The 14,403-nt window shown below is 40.2% G+C and overlaps 1 protein-coding gene across 3 annotated transcripts in view; it reads right to left on the bottom strand.

Annotated features, from left to right (window-relative positions):
- Positions 1–14,403, bottom strand: part of MATR3 (matrin 3) — a 48,886-nt gene that overhangs the window by 26,504 nt on the left and 7,979 nt on the right. Inside the window, exon 1 of one of the 3 annotated variants that reach the window (XM_008568615.1) lies at positions 4,530–4,638. The exons of 1 other annotated variant lie outside the window; for it this stretch is intronic. The gene's annotated coding sequence lies outside the window, so the exon portion shown is untranslated. Of the gene's footprint in view, positions 1–4,529; positions 4,639–14,403 lie in introns of those variants that run through there. One more of the 3 variants, XM_008568616.1, reaches the window with a different exon arrangement.

Here is a 14,403-nt window from a genome sequence, read left to right as displayed (position 1 = left end):
GCGACACTGAGGGTTGCGATCCGTTGCCGGACACGAAAAAAGACAAAAAGGAAAAAAAAAAAAAAAAAAAGATTATATCCATGCACTGCATACACATTTCAATGACCAACTGCATATATGAGGGTGGTCCCATAAGATTATAATGGAGCTGAAGGTGTATAGTAGTCTATTTAACATAAATGTGTGTAAGTACGCTCTATAACGTTCACACAACCAAAATCACCTAATGACCCATTTCTCAGGATGTATCCACATTGTTAAAAGACACATGACAGAACTTTCCACACTTGCAGCACTTACTGCCCACCCAATAAGACACTTACAGGCATTTTATTTTTTTTCCCTTGCTCTTCTTAGCCAGCAGCAGTAGCTGGGAAGAACTACCTACCTCACCCCAGTGGGCACCCTCTTTGTTTTCCTACTAATCTGTTTCTGCCTGAGGATAGGTACAAACAACCACAGGTTACTGGGACTCTAAATTAAAAAGAGCAGCAAATATACCATCTTTTAAAGTTTACAGGGAAAAGAGCAGGTATTTTGTATCAGTTATCCTTTAAATTTTGGAACGTATTTTTTAAAAATTTAAGCCTAAGCTTTCATTGCTATTCATGTAGTTTTTGCTTACTTTCTAAGAGCCTCGAGCTTTACCTATAAAGAGAACCTGAGGGCTTGATATGCAAACTGGAAAATTATATCAAAGCCACATCACAAAGGCACTCAGCACTCCATCCACACAGACTTGTCACAATAATAAAATATATTTAGGTCAGGAAACATAACATAATACTTCATCATATAATTTCTATTGTATTACAAGTTTTTATTTATTTATTTATTTATTTTTTCCCTAAAGATGACCGGTAAGGGGATCTTAACCCTTGACTTGATGTTGTCAGCACCATGCTCAGCCAGTGAGCAAACCGGCCATCCCTATATGGGATCCGAACCCGGGGCCTTGGTGTTATCAGCACCACACTCTCCCAAGTGAGCCACGGGCCAGCCCACAAGTTTATATTTACATTTACAATAGAAATGAGCTGAATAATTTAAAACCTAAAGTTGTACTCAATTTTAAAAACCACATATAAAAACCCTTTAAAGGCTACATATCTTAAATTCTCTCAGTCCACAAGCTTTTGTCTCTGCTTTTCTTTTACTTATGTACTAAACTCTTCTACATATAAACTTTTGTGAAGTTTCAGAGCCCCTAATCCCAATGACTCAATGAGAAAGGTCCACTGCATAGCTAAGAATCATAAATTACAGCACTTTATTTCTCAGACAGTGTTAAGCCTTGGAATAACCATGTATGTAGAAAGTGTCAAAACTACACTCTTAGTCTGCAATCCCACACCCAACAAACCTAGCACAATCCATCCCAAAAGTTAAGTCAGTCATCCACTTTTAAAACCTGTTCCAAGAAGTGTGGGATAGTTTTGCTGTAATTCTAACTATAGAAGTTTTACATATGAAGGTACTTTAAAAAATGTGTGGAAAAACAGAACCGAACGGTAATACAACTCTTTCCATGAACTTTTTGAAGTACTTTCGTATATAAAAACAAGTGCTCTTAACTAAAATATGTGCTAAGACATTTAATAAACCATTATCCAATTATTTGGTTTTGATCACTTGTAAAATTAATGGCAGCAATTCATATCATAAGCTAATTAATATTAGTCCCAATAATAACAAATTTAATATTTTTACATAAGAACCTTCAGATTCCTATGTTTGTCTATACACAATAACCAGACTATTTCACACAGCAAGCACTATTTTTTGTCACTTCTGAACAGGTGTGCACTTCAGACTTCAAGAAGCTGCTTCCCTTCTATCCAAAGCCTGCTTAAAAATAGATGAGATTCTTTAAAATGAAACAAAAAACAAAACTCCACGAAATTCTGATCTGTTAAAAGCTGTTCTAGCCTTAAAATTTTTTCACTTTTTTCCTCATTACAGAAGTAAATGTAATCTTCTTGTGGAAATTTCAGAGAAACGCCAGGAAGAAAACAAATCACCCACAATCCCAACACCTTGAGCTAACATTTTAGGGTATACCTCTACTTTTATGCTTTTTTTTACATGTTCCTTTATAAAACGAAGCAAATTACACACCAGCAATTTTATTTTTTCCTTTACAGTTAATACTGTATCATTTTTCTCATCATTACTCTCCTCCTAAAATACTATTTTAAGTAGCTGTATAGATGTTCGTTTCCACACTTAGCACATTCCCCAAAGCTGAATCCCCACAGAAAAATCTTTAGATTTTTAACATGCTTAATAACTGACATTAACATTTACATACACAAACCTTTGATACACTATCCCTCAGGATAAATTCCTAAGGGCAGTCTTTCCCTTTTAAGCCTATTTATTATACGTGAAAAAGTCTGAATCAAGGACCGAATCAAGATCCAAGGGTTTTAAGACCACACTGGCAGCCCTGCTGCTGGTTTACTATGTAACCACCACCTATATGGACTTTAATCTTTTATTCTATAAAATTAGGGATTTGAACTACGTGACACTTCTAAAATTGCCACTTCTAAAATTGCGTAAGACATTATCGCTGCATTCATCAATTGTTAAAAATTGTTTTAGTTATTATCATTAACTGACTTATAATGTTACTTAGCATTTACACTCTCCTAAAAGCATCAGTAATAAAATTAGTATGCTTAAAGACTCCTTTAACATAAATAAATGCTCAGATCAAGAGTGGTTAAATCCTTCTGAATTAGTTCAAAATGCTATGTAAATGCTGTACACAGCAAAAAACGGAGACCTATAACACGATAAAATGAAAACTTCTTTTCTGGGTAAAGTATAAACTAATGCTTTAAGCATATAATGTTAAGTGCAAAGAAAGGTAAATTTAAAGCACTTCAACATAAACATCTTCTGGCTAAATGGTCTCTTTTTCAAATCTTACATAACAAATCAGAAGAATCTTCACGTAATACCTTAACGGCGTTTAGTTTCGAGTTTGCAAAAACATTCTATTTAAGTGCAAAAGAAACCATCCAAAGCGTTTTTGTAATAGAAATCTGTCTTCCCCATTCTTCTTGGTTTCTAAAACAATATTAATGTTGAAAAACAATGCTGACAGACTTCGTAGATGACTGAGCCATTTGTAAAATAATAAGGTATTAAAGGGGAATTTTATTTTGAGCATTTTATGAAAATAGCCTAATATATAATTTTTGCCCACATAACTTTAAATTTACCCAGGAGAAAAATGTGCATTACGACTATTTAAAAATCTTAAAACAATCTTTAATATATAGAACGCTGCATCAACACAAAAACCTCATGACTGCTTCCTGCGAAATCAACGACTCATTAATTATTCCGGCGTGCTTGAAAGACTATAAATTTTAGAGCCACCATAACTGTTCCAGATATGTCTGGCTGAAAAACTGTAACTAATCCAGTAGAAAAATTCCACGGAAGAGGATATTCCATAGAATAGGGCCACAGAGCAGATAAACACCTAGGGGACGTTCGCCCACGGTTAGTGTCGAACACAGAGCATGGCACAGCACTATCAATGAAGAGAACAACGATGCGGCGACTACACCACAGTACTCCAAACCCTTTGTCTGGAAACCGGAAGGTCCCACGCCACACGATCCCCTCTAAAGGAAGCTGGACTAATAGTATTTAGATAAAAAGGGATGTGAGGTGACTGACTAAAACAAGAGCAAATCTCCTGCCTCGCTGCTTTCTACTGAAGCTTTATCCACGACGCAATAAGAAAAACAAGCGTTAACGTTTCACTTTTCGGCCATTTTTACGCGATGGGGGGTGGGGAGGAATTGTTTCTGATGCCCAGCTAAAATCGCGCGCGTATGTGGGCGGGTGGCTGGGGAGTCTTAGGGGGCGCTATGAAGCGATGGAACGGCGCGAAGGCCGTGTCGCCAAGAAAAGAAAGAAACGTTGCTCAAACAGCTAATTTTCAGAATCTACGAAATCCTCCATTTTGTGGCACATTTTCAGAGAAAAAAGGCAAACGCTTATTTGGGGCTGACGCTAACCAAGAACTCTACTACCTCCAACCATCCTCCCCAAACTGCAGGCCCCAATGGACAGTCGGTCCCTTGGGCCTCGAGCGTTCCTCCCTCCCCCTCAGCGCTGTGGCCCGCGTGTAACGGGCTCGACGTGCCGCCCCCGCCCACAGCGAGCCCTGGACGCTAGAAGCTCCGCCGATCTGCAGACCTCAGCACCCTCTGACTAGCCCATCGCATCCCGGGCCCTTGGCTCGCCTCGTGTCTCCCTCCGGGACCGCTCACCTCAGCCGCCCGAGGAGGCTGGTTGCGCCGCCACTGCGCTCCTAACATGGCGGCCGCCGATCAGGCGGCTCACATACGCAGCTCGGAGGGAGGCAGAGCGGGCGAGCGGGAGCGAGCAAGAAAGGCGCGCCACCGGCTCCTCTCAGCCCCAGTCGCCGTCGCTGCCCCCTCCCGTCGGACGCGGAGAGCCCCCGGCCACCCCACCCCGACTCTTACCCGCTTCACGCGTACCTTAGGGAAAGGGAGAGGGAAAAGGAGAGATACCTCTCTCCCAGCGAGCGGGACGCGGAGGATCCCACAATCCCCTGCAGCAACGGCGCTGGCAAGAGGTGGCGGCAGCGGCTGCAGCCCAAGAGCAAACCCACTCTCGCGAGAGCGCTCGCCGCCACCCACTGGTGTCTAGGTTCGGCGCGCACCAGGCCCCGCCCCCCACTCGGCGCGCGCACCTCCCTAGCGCCCTCGGCTGCGGTCGTTCTCTAATTCCGGAGGCCACCGCTCTCTCAGCCGGTGTAGGCGGGAAATGTAGGAAGCGCCATAGCCTACGAGTTCGAGTCCCATTCCCGAAAAGGCTTTTTTTGAACCCCTAAATAGCATGATACAAAATTTAAATAGGGTATGCGTTACAGGCTATTCGCGGAGTCCCTGGTTTAGCCTCAACTTCGATTCTCTGGTTATTTTTATTATTTGCCGAGGAATGTAGGAAGCACCAGACAATGGGGCCACAGGGGGAACCGATACTGTTTTGGCTTGTTTCTAATCTCAGAATTCCGTGCAGGAAGGTCATTGGGGCGGAAGACAGCAGTCCATTCCCTTGAAAAGACCGCCGCCGCCATTTTTTGAACTTGACTGAATGCAAAGCACCCTTGGGACTGACAAGACTGGTTCCCGATCCCTCTGCCGTGCCGGGATTCGAGCTCTCGTTTTCAGATCAGCGGGGAGAATTAAGTGAATAGAGTCTGGAGACCCGATCTGTCTGCAACTCTTCCGAACCGCCCTCACAGAACTCAGCGACTCGCGGGCAGGGAATTTTCCAGCACAATTAGTGATGATAAATAACAATTATGGAGTGCTTACTAAGGGGTGGGAAACGCAATAAGCGTTCCCTGAGAGTTCAGTAAGTTTACACATAACTTTACAATAACTCTGAAAAGACCGGCCAGCCACCCAAAAATAAAATATCCCTGAAAGGCGGCTACTATTACCATCCTATTTGATAGATGAGAAAACTGAGCTATTAAAAGGCATGTTCGGGCTGGCCGGTTGCTCGGTTGGTTAGGGCAGAGCCTTCTAACACGAAGCTCACGGTTCAGATCCCCATACCGGCCAGCTGCCAAAACAACAAAAAGGTTACGTAATTTACCGAAGGTGAAAAAGCGATTAAGTGGAGTCTTGCCGACCCTTAACTAGGCACTACCTGAAACAGTATAGCCATTAAATGAAATTAACCTGTCAGGCTAGGGGCATTTGCTTTATCTACAAAATACCCAAGCCGCTGATTCACAGTATTACTTTACTTCAATCTAATGTAGTCAGTGATACAAGTACGTATAACCAGAGTACTTATGTTAGTCCTCAAGGAAAGAGTAGCAAGCTAAACAAAGGCAATTTTTGCCTTCATGGAGCTCACATTATATGAAGACAGACATTGAAACAGTAAATATAAGTTAAAATAGCTGAATAATCTAAGGGATGGGAAGCTTTCCTAAGAAACCTAAGTTTGAACTAATATCTGATGAGTAGGCAGATAACTAGGTGAAGGGAACAAAGCAATATCCAGGCAGAAGGAACAGCATGTCTGAAAACCCTGAGGTAGACTTTGCATAAATAATGCTGGAAGAGTTAGGAAAGGGCCATTTCCCTGGGGTTACAAACTCAAATGCAGAGGAACAAGCAGGCACCTAAAACCTGAAATAAATTGGTGAATACAAGTCCTGCTTAATAGCGGCATTCAAAATAAAACCATTTTAAGTGCTGGCCCCTGTCTCACTTGGGAGAGTGTGGTGCTGATAACACCAAAGCCACAGGTTAAGATCCCCTTATTGGTCATCTTTTTAAAAAAAATTAAAAATAAATAAATAAATAAAACAATTTTAGGGCTGGCAGGTTAGCTCAGTTGGTTACAGCATGGTGTTGATAACACTAAAGGTCGAGGTTCTGGATCCCCTTTCTGGTCAACCACCAACCAAAAAAAAAAAGGAAAGGAAGCAAGCCTTGTTAATTAGGTATGCGAGATGAGAGAAATGTCAAGGGCAAATTTATGGTTGTGAATGCTGTTTGTTACAATACAGAACACTGGAAGAAAATCAGTTCTGGAGACCAAACAAGCTAAGTTTGGGACACATGAATTTTTTTTTTTTCTTTTTGTCTTTTTTCGTGTCCGGCAACGGACCGCAACCCTCAGTGTTGCGCCCGTACCGGACGGGGACCGGCAACGGGATCGCAACCCTCGGTGCTGCGCCTGCCCCTCACTCAGCCAGTGAGCGGGAACCGGTCTGTATGTGGGATCCGAACCCTCGGCGGGAGCGCTGTCGCGCTCTCAAGCGGCGCACTATTGCAGTGCGCCACCGGGCCGGCCCAGGGACACATGAATTTTAAAGTACAAAGTGATATATATACGCCTTTAGCTCAGGGGAAGATTGTGAGTTAGTAACAAAATTTGATTAATGATGTAAATGAAGTAATGGGAGTTGAAAGATGCACCGAAGAGAGGCCTTGGGACCAAGCCTTAAGAAACTAAAGTATAGCAAAGGAGACCTAGTGGATTGGGGGGGGGAGCAAAAATTAAAAAACAAACAGAGAGAGAGAGAGAGAGAGAGAGAGAAGTAGGAAAGCAGAAATTGTGTTGCCTTGAAAACCAAAACACTTCAACAAAGTAATCAGCATCCTCAAATGCTACCAAGATGAAGACTAAAAAAATCTACAAGATTTAGCAACATGGATATCATTGGTAACAATGAATTGTTTCCAGTAAAGGGGGGCTGGGTATATGGAAAGAAGAGAGACAGAAACTGCCCAGTGCAGAGAACTTATTGGCATTGGGTTTTTGTTTGGGTTTTTTTTTTTTTATTATGGGATTTGGACACAATTAATTGACAGGAAGGATATCTAAGAAGTGGTTGAAAAGGCAGGGAAAAAAGGGATAATTCATAATGGAGGTTCTCTTTAGAAGGAGAATGGGATCTGGAGACAGGAGAAATTTCTTTCCTGTAACAGGAAGTATGGAGAGGATAGTGCTGAGATTTCATTACATTTGGTAAAAGAAAGAAGACATGGACATTAAAGTCAAGTGAATTCAGTTTTCTCTGTGATACAGTCATCTGTTGAGGGCTAGAGGTGCAAGAGGGAAGTTTTAAACAGCCACTGTAAAAAGTGGAACTACAATCTCATCTGTATGTTACGATTTTCTACAGGCTTGGAAAATGCACTTAGTAGAATTCTTCAAGGGCTGGGGCTCTCTTGTTTTGTTTTAAGCCCACCGTGTAACTAGCTTTGGAAAGAAACTTTTCAGATGGGATTCTAATTCTTCAGTGAATTTGGGTATTCCTTTCACTCAAAAGCTGATCTGCTTTCTACTCTGTAAGCCTGATTCCAACTGATCTTGACTAAGCCTTCCCCTATGTTATCCTCAACTCAGATGAAACAAGAGGCTCTGGTCCTCTGGCATACAGAAACATGACTACATCCGCTGAGATATGTACTTACCTATAAGGTATAAGGCTCTAATGCCATCTGGTGACTGAGCATAGAAAAATTTTCAATTGAGTATTTAAGGATCTGCTTAGTGATGTGGGAAATTCAAAAGAAATATTACAGGTCCTTAGAGGCTCATCGGCAAAAAGACACACAGGAAACCAAAGTTAATAATACAAGATTTCATTAATCAAATCTCATGTAGGATACTGTACAAGGTTGGGAATACAATGATGGATAAGACAAATTGATAGCCCTTGAGATTGGTCTGAAGAAAGAGACTGACAAGGAGTCTGCCCTCAAAGTGGGCCTGGATGTGAGCAGAGATGGATCAAGAGCTCTACTCACATCTGGGTTACTTGGGAGTGGGTACGGTGTGCACCAGCGATGGTAAAGAATGAGGCCTTCAAAGCAAGAACTGCTGCTGAGACTTTGAAAGGTCTAAGTGACAAGTTTGGTACAGCTAGATGATTGAACTCTCAATGCTAGGATAGTCTGGATTTGAGGTGATGAGAATCTTTTCTAGTTTTGAGCAGAGGAGAAAAGAGATTGGGGACATATGTTTTGACACCACAAAATCCATTAAAACACATTCATTAGGGAAGTCATGTTATTAATAACATTCTTTTAAAGTTTCTTTGGATGGCAGAATTAAATTTGACAAAAGTGAAAGACCTAAGTATAAGGTTACAAAATGGGATTTGGGGGCCATTCACTTGACATTCAGTAGTCAACTAATATTTGAGAGAATACTATGTGTCAGGTACTTGCCAGTATGCGATAGTAAACAAAGGGTCTCTGACCTCATGGAACTCAGGAGTCCAGCAGACTGACAACTACGTACTACATGAAGCAGTTGATAATGCAAGTGTAATTATTAGCATAATCTTAAGGGTATAAAGTACCTGTTTTACATAAGAGATCAAGAAGTTTGCCTATGGTCTTGCAGCTAGAGACAAAGCCAGAGTTTTCAAATACTATGTTATACAGCCTTCAGCAGAGCTGTGGTCTCAGAATCGACTAGAACAGATGTAATGCCCTTGGGATCAGGTTTTTTTTAAAGGCCATTTAAAAACAGAAAACTGTGGCTCTTTCAGCAGTGGCATGGGTAAGGGGAGTTGGTTTATAAAGGAATTTTTGAATAGGTAATACACAGATGAATATATTTTATTATTTTTTAAAAAGATGACTGGTAAGCAGATCTTAACCCTTGACTTGGTGTTGTCAGCACCATGCTCTCGCAAGTGAACTAACCAGCCATCCCTAGATAGGGATCTGAACCCGGGACCTTGGTGTTGTCAACACCACACTCTCCCAAGTGAGCCACAGGCCAGCCCTAGATGAATAAATTTTGAAACTCATTGTCGTTTAGGAGTTTGATTATAATGGGTCTCAGTGAAGATCTCTTCATATTTAATCTCTGACCTTCATGGATCTGGATGGTTATCTCTCTCTCCAGAATTGGAAAGTTTTATTTAAACTGTTTTCCCCTTTTTCTTTCTCTGCTCCTTCTGGGACACTCATAATGTGTGTATTGGTTCACTTAGTGTACCACAATTCCCATAGCCTTTCTTCACTCATTTTCATTCTTTTTCTTTGTCTGACTGGGAAATTTCAAATTACCCGTCTTCAAGCTCACTGCCTCCTCTTAAGTCTATGTTGACACCGTGGAATTTTCCAGTTCAGTCATTGTGTTTTCTAGCTCCAGAGTTTCGTTCTTTATAATCATTTGTTTGTTCAACTTCTCCTTAGTTTATGTGTTGTTTCCCTGACAGCTGTCTTCTCTTCTAGCTCACTGAGCTTCTTTAAGATAATTATGTTTAATTCTTTGTCAGGCATTTCATTAATGTCTACTTCTTTAGGGTAGGTTACTAGTATTTTATTTTTTTTCCTTTGGTGGTGTCATGTTTCCCTGATTGTTCATGATTCTGGTGGCTGTACATTGGTGTCTATGCATGTGAAGAAGTGGACACTTATTTCAATTCACAGGTGCTGACCTGTCACTGGGATGGGCTGGAGTCTGAGTCCACAGATACTCAACCTGTGGCTGTTGAGGTGGCTTGGTCCTCCAGTACCAGCCTGGAGAATGAGTCCCTTTGGGCCTGCCTGTCACTGGGTTTTACTGAGGTGGGGCTGGTGTCAGGGTCTGAGACAAATCCATTGCTCACTTCACTCTCTTTCACCTATACAAAAGGCATCTGAGCTGTGCTGCCCAGGGTTTCTGGAGGGATGATGCAGGTAATGTGTAACAGTCCTTCCTACCTCAGTCAATGAAACTTTTCCTATTTCTTTGCTACACCCATGTGTTGTAATCTCTCACCTGGTTTCCTTAGCTCTTGTGAAGGTATTTTCATGCACTGATAGTTATTCAAATTGATGTCCCTGTGAGGAGACAAGCATTTGACCATCCTATTCTGCCACCTTGCTGCCATACTGAATAAACATCAAAAAATACAGTAAAGTTCTCCCCAAACTTCTATTCCTCTACATTAAAAAAAACAACTTACTATCAACAATTTCTTGCATATACTTGGAGTTTCTGTACATACAACAAACAATTATATATGTGTGTGTGTATAGATAGATAGATAGATAGAGAGATAGATAGATAGATAGATAGTGTGTGTGTATAGATAGATAGGATAGATAGATAGATAGATAGATAGATAGATAGATAGATAGATAGATAGATAGATAGATAGATAGATAGATAGATATAATGTATTATATATTTTTTTGGTAAATTAAAGATGGTCACAAATTTTCTGCCACTCCTCTTATGGAGTGGTGGGACTAATTTCCTCTCTCTCCATATCTTGAAGGACCCTGTGACTGGCTTTGGCCAATAAAATGTAGAAATGGTGCTCTATAACTTTTAAAATCTACTTTCACTCACTGCTGTACTGTGACAATCCCAAGCCATATGAAAAGAACCAAGATGCTACAGTCAGCAGGCCCAGCTGAGCTCCCAGGTAACAGACCATGCCAACTGCCAGTCAAAATAGAGCCTGCAGTTGGCTTCAGCCCAATCAAATCACAGAATTTTGATAATACTTATTTTGAAACACTAAGTTTTAAGGTGGTCTGTTATACAGCAATACACAAAACAAAGCTTTATTTAAAAAAATATATTATACATTTTTGTTTTATTTAATTTATTGGATATCTTCTAGTAAACCTGCCTAGTATCCCATTATATGGATGCTACAAAATTTAACCAGGGTCCTTCAAATGAACAATTCAGGCATTTTCCCATATTCAAAAGTGACATAATTAAAAAAAAAAAAAACCCTCCATATACACTGCTCCATACATGTGGAAGTGTATGTGCAGTTTAAACCAAACCCCTTATTTTCTAAAGCTATGTTGTCCAATAGCCATAAGCTAGTTTCTCAATCTCACTATCTACATGTTCATACCAGCCAGCCACCAAAAAAAAAAAAAAAAAAAAAAAAAAAATTCTACATTTTGCTAGTGGACAGCTCAGATGATTTCTGTCATTTCAGTCATCTTTTTTGTTTGCACCTGGTGGGTATGGGGATCCAAACCCTAGACCTTGGTGTTATAACATCATACTCTAACCAAATAAGCAAACCGGGCAGCCCTCATTAGTCATCTTACAAGGTGCTGTTCTTGAGCAGGAGTCCACAAAATTTCTGAAGGCTAAATGACATTTTAGACTTGTGGGCCATATGGTCTTTCAATGACTCTGCAATTACGGTGCACAGCCATAGAAAATACATCAACAAATGAGCATGACTGTGTTCCTATTAATGTTAAAAGTTGGAATTTCATATAATCTTCAGAAGTCACAACATATTCATTGATTGCATTGGAATTGCTTAGTCAGATTATATGAAGTTTTAAAACTTAGAGGTTATAGCAAATTGCTTTGAACAAACATGTGCCGCGTATTTCCCTATTTCTTTTTATCCATATGAAAATCTTAAAAAGGGATCTCGGGCTGGCCCTGTGGTGCACTCAGTAGAGTGCGGTGCTTGGGAGTGTGGCAGTGCTCCCGCCAAGGGTTCGGATCCCATATAGAGACCGGTCTGCTCACTGGTTGAGCGCGGTGCGGGTGCGACACCAAGGGTTGCGATCCCGTTACCAGTCACGAAAAAAGACAAAAAGGAAAAAAAAAAAAAAAGGGATCTCAACAGCAGTTTTTTGTTTTTGTTTTTTTGGCAATTGGCCAGTACAGGGATCAGAATACTTGTACGGTTTTTATTTACTTCATTAACTTGGGTTAAGCACTATGATTTAACTCTTCATTTCTTTTGCCCATGTGTATTGAGTATTGGGCTTTTACTTTTTGAGTTATAAGAACTTAAAGACAAACATCCTTAACAATATTTCTTTGAGGGGGCCACTGGCCAGTATGTAATTTTCTTTGTGGCATTTTTCCATACAGATTTTAAAAAATCTAGTCACACTTATTGTACATTATTATTTTTTTTTTTTTAGGTATTTTAACTTAGAAGGCAAACTCACTACATGATCATATTTTTAAAAGTATGTTTTCTTCTTGTACCTTTCAGATGTAATTTTTCATACATAAATCTTTTATCTGAGTTATTTTGCTACAAAGTTTAAATAGGCATCTATTTTTTCCCACATAGCTACCAAGTTGTCCAAATACTGTTGAATATTTTGTCCATTTATATGGAATGCCACCTTCTAAACAAAATTTCCTGTGTCTCAAAATCTACTCAGGTGTCAGTACCATCCTGTTTTATTTTTTTTGTAATATTTTAATATCTGTTTTCACTAGTACTCTTGTATTGTTCTAATTTTGCTATTATAATTGTTCCTATTTTTCTGTATGAATATTAGAATCAAAATGTGATGAATCCTATCATAGGGTAGGACTAAGGGTTTGGGATGTGAGATCCATTAAGGCCTTCCAGAGTGACATTTTTAAAAACATTAAAGACTAAGCATGTTGCTCATAAGAAGAATGAAGTAAAGCAAAACTAAATGGTATGTCTATTTATTTTCTGCTATGTTGATAGCAAAAGGAAGCAACTGTACACTACAGCAGGAGTGGCTAAGTTGCTGACAGTCTGAAACAAGGTATTTAGCATTTGGAATAGGTCTAAGTTTGGAAGTAAGAACATAGGCATTTCAATAATCCCTTTAAGATGTTAGTCAGCGTGGCAGGGGGCAGTGGGGCTGGCCATAGAGCTTGGTGTTATAACACCAAGGTCAAGGGTTTGGATCACAGTATTGGCCAGCTGCTTAAAAAAACAAACAAACAAAAAAACGATGTTAGTTTGAATAAGGTTGATGATTGAAGTAGATATTTACATTTAGTAGTTAGAAAGACTTGGGGGCAGTATACATGAAAGTCCCCAAATCAAACACTAGTTTTGGAGCCAAAGTCATTGAACACCACAGTAGTTCTTGATCCCACTAACTTGTGTGACCTAGGGTAATTAATAGCATGTACCTTGTAGAGCTGTTAAAAGGATTAAGAGATGTGTTGAATGAATTTAGCAGTCTGGCACATGGTCAACATGCAGTAAATGGTGTCAAGATTCTATGGTGTCACATGTCCGAAGTATATGATGCTAATATGACAAAATCATACATTCAAACATTCATTTTCTTTAGTACCCTAGAGTAATAAACTTGTTAAAATTATCCAGTTAAATGTGGTTCTAACGTGAGTTTTATCCTGGAAGCTACTTGTCAGTATGCATGCTAGTAAGATGTTTCATAAAGATATTTACAGATTACCAAAAAAAGTAACAAAAGCCTACATATATATTTTAGTTAACAGACATCTCAAGTTTCAATAGCAACCCTTTGCAAATCCATTATTTTCATTTAATATTTGAAGCTACATTTACTTTCAAATAGTGGTGTGCTAGGTTTTATCTTTAGGGTATACTAACAAATGGTTTGGTAACCCAACACCTTTGTTTTCATGCTAAAAAAAGAAAAAGAACAAGGTTAAAAAAAACATAAACAAAAACAAAACACAGCACTCTAGTTACCACTTACTAAGGTATTACTAAAAAGCATGATATTCCTATGGTTTCACTCTAATTTGGGGTACATATTTACCAGTTGACACTCTTTAGTTAGTTGTCAGTAGAACTGAGGCTGCTCGGGGGGATGAGGTAAACCTTTAGAAGTTGGTGAATACGGGCCGGCCCGGTGGCGCACTGGATAAGTGCGCCGCTTGGGAAGCGCGGCGGCACTCCCGCCCAAGGGTTCGGATCCCACATACAGACCGGTTCCAGCTCACTGGCTGAGCGAGGCACGGGAGCGACACCGAGGGTTGCGGTCCCGTTGCCGGTCCCCGGTCCGGTACGGGGGCAACACTGAGGGTTGCGATCCGTTGCCGGACATGGAAAAAAGACAAAAAAAAAAAAAAAAAAAAAAAGTTGGGGAATACATTTTCAAAAAG

The sequence above is a fragment of the Galeopterus variegatus genome, unplaced genomic scaffold (genome assembly GCF_000696425.1).
Source record: "Galeopterus variegatus unplaced genomic scaffold, G_variegatus-3.0.2 Scaffold426, whole genome shotgun sequence".
Classification (NCBI taxonomy): domain Eukaryota; kingdom Metazoa; phylum Chordata; class Mammalia; order Dermoptera; family Cynocephalidae; genus Galeopterus; species Galeopterus variegatus.
The sequence above is the reverse complement of the archived record's forward strand: the minus strand, read 5'-3'. Positions and strand labels throughout refer to the sequence as shown.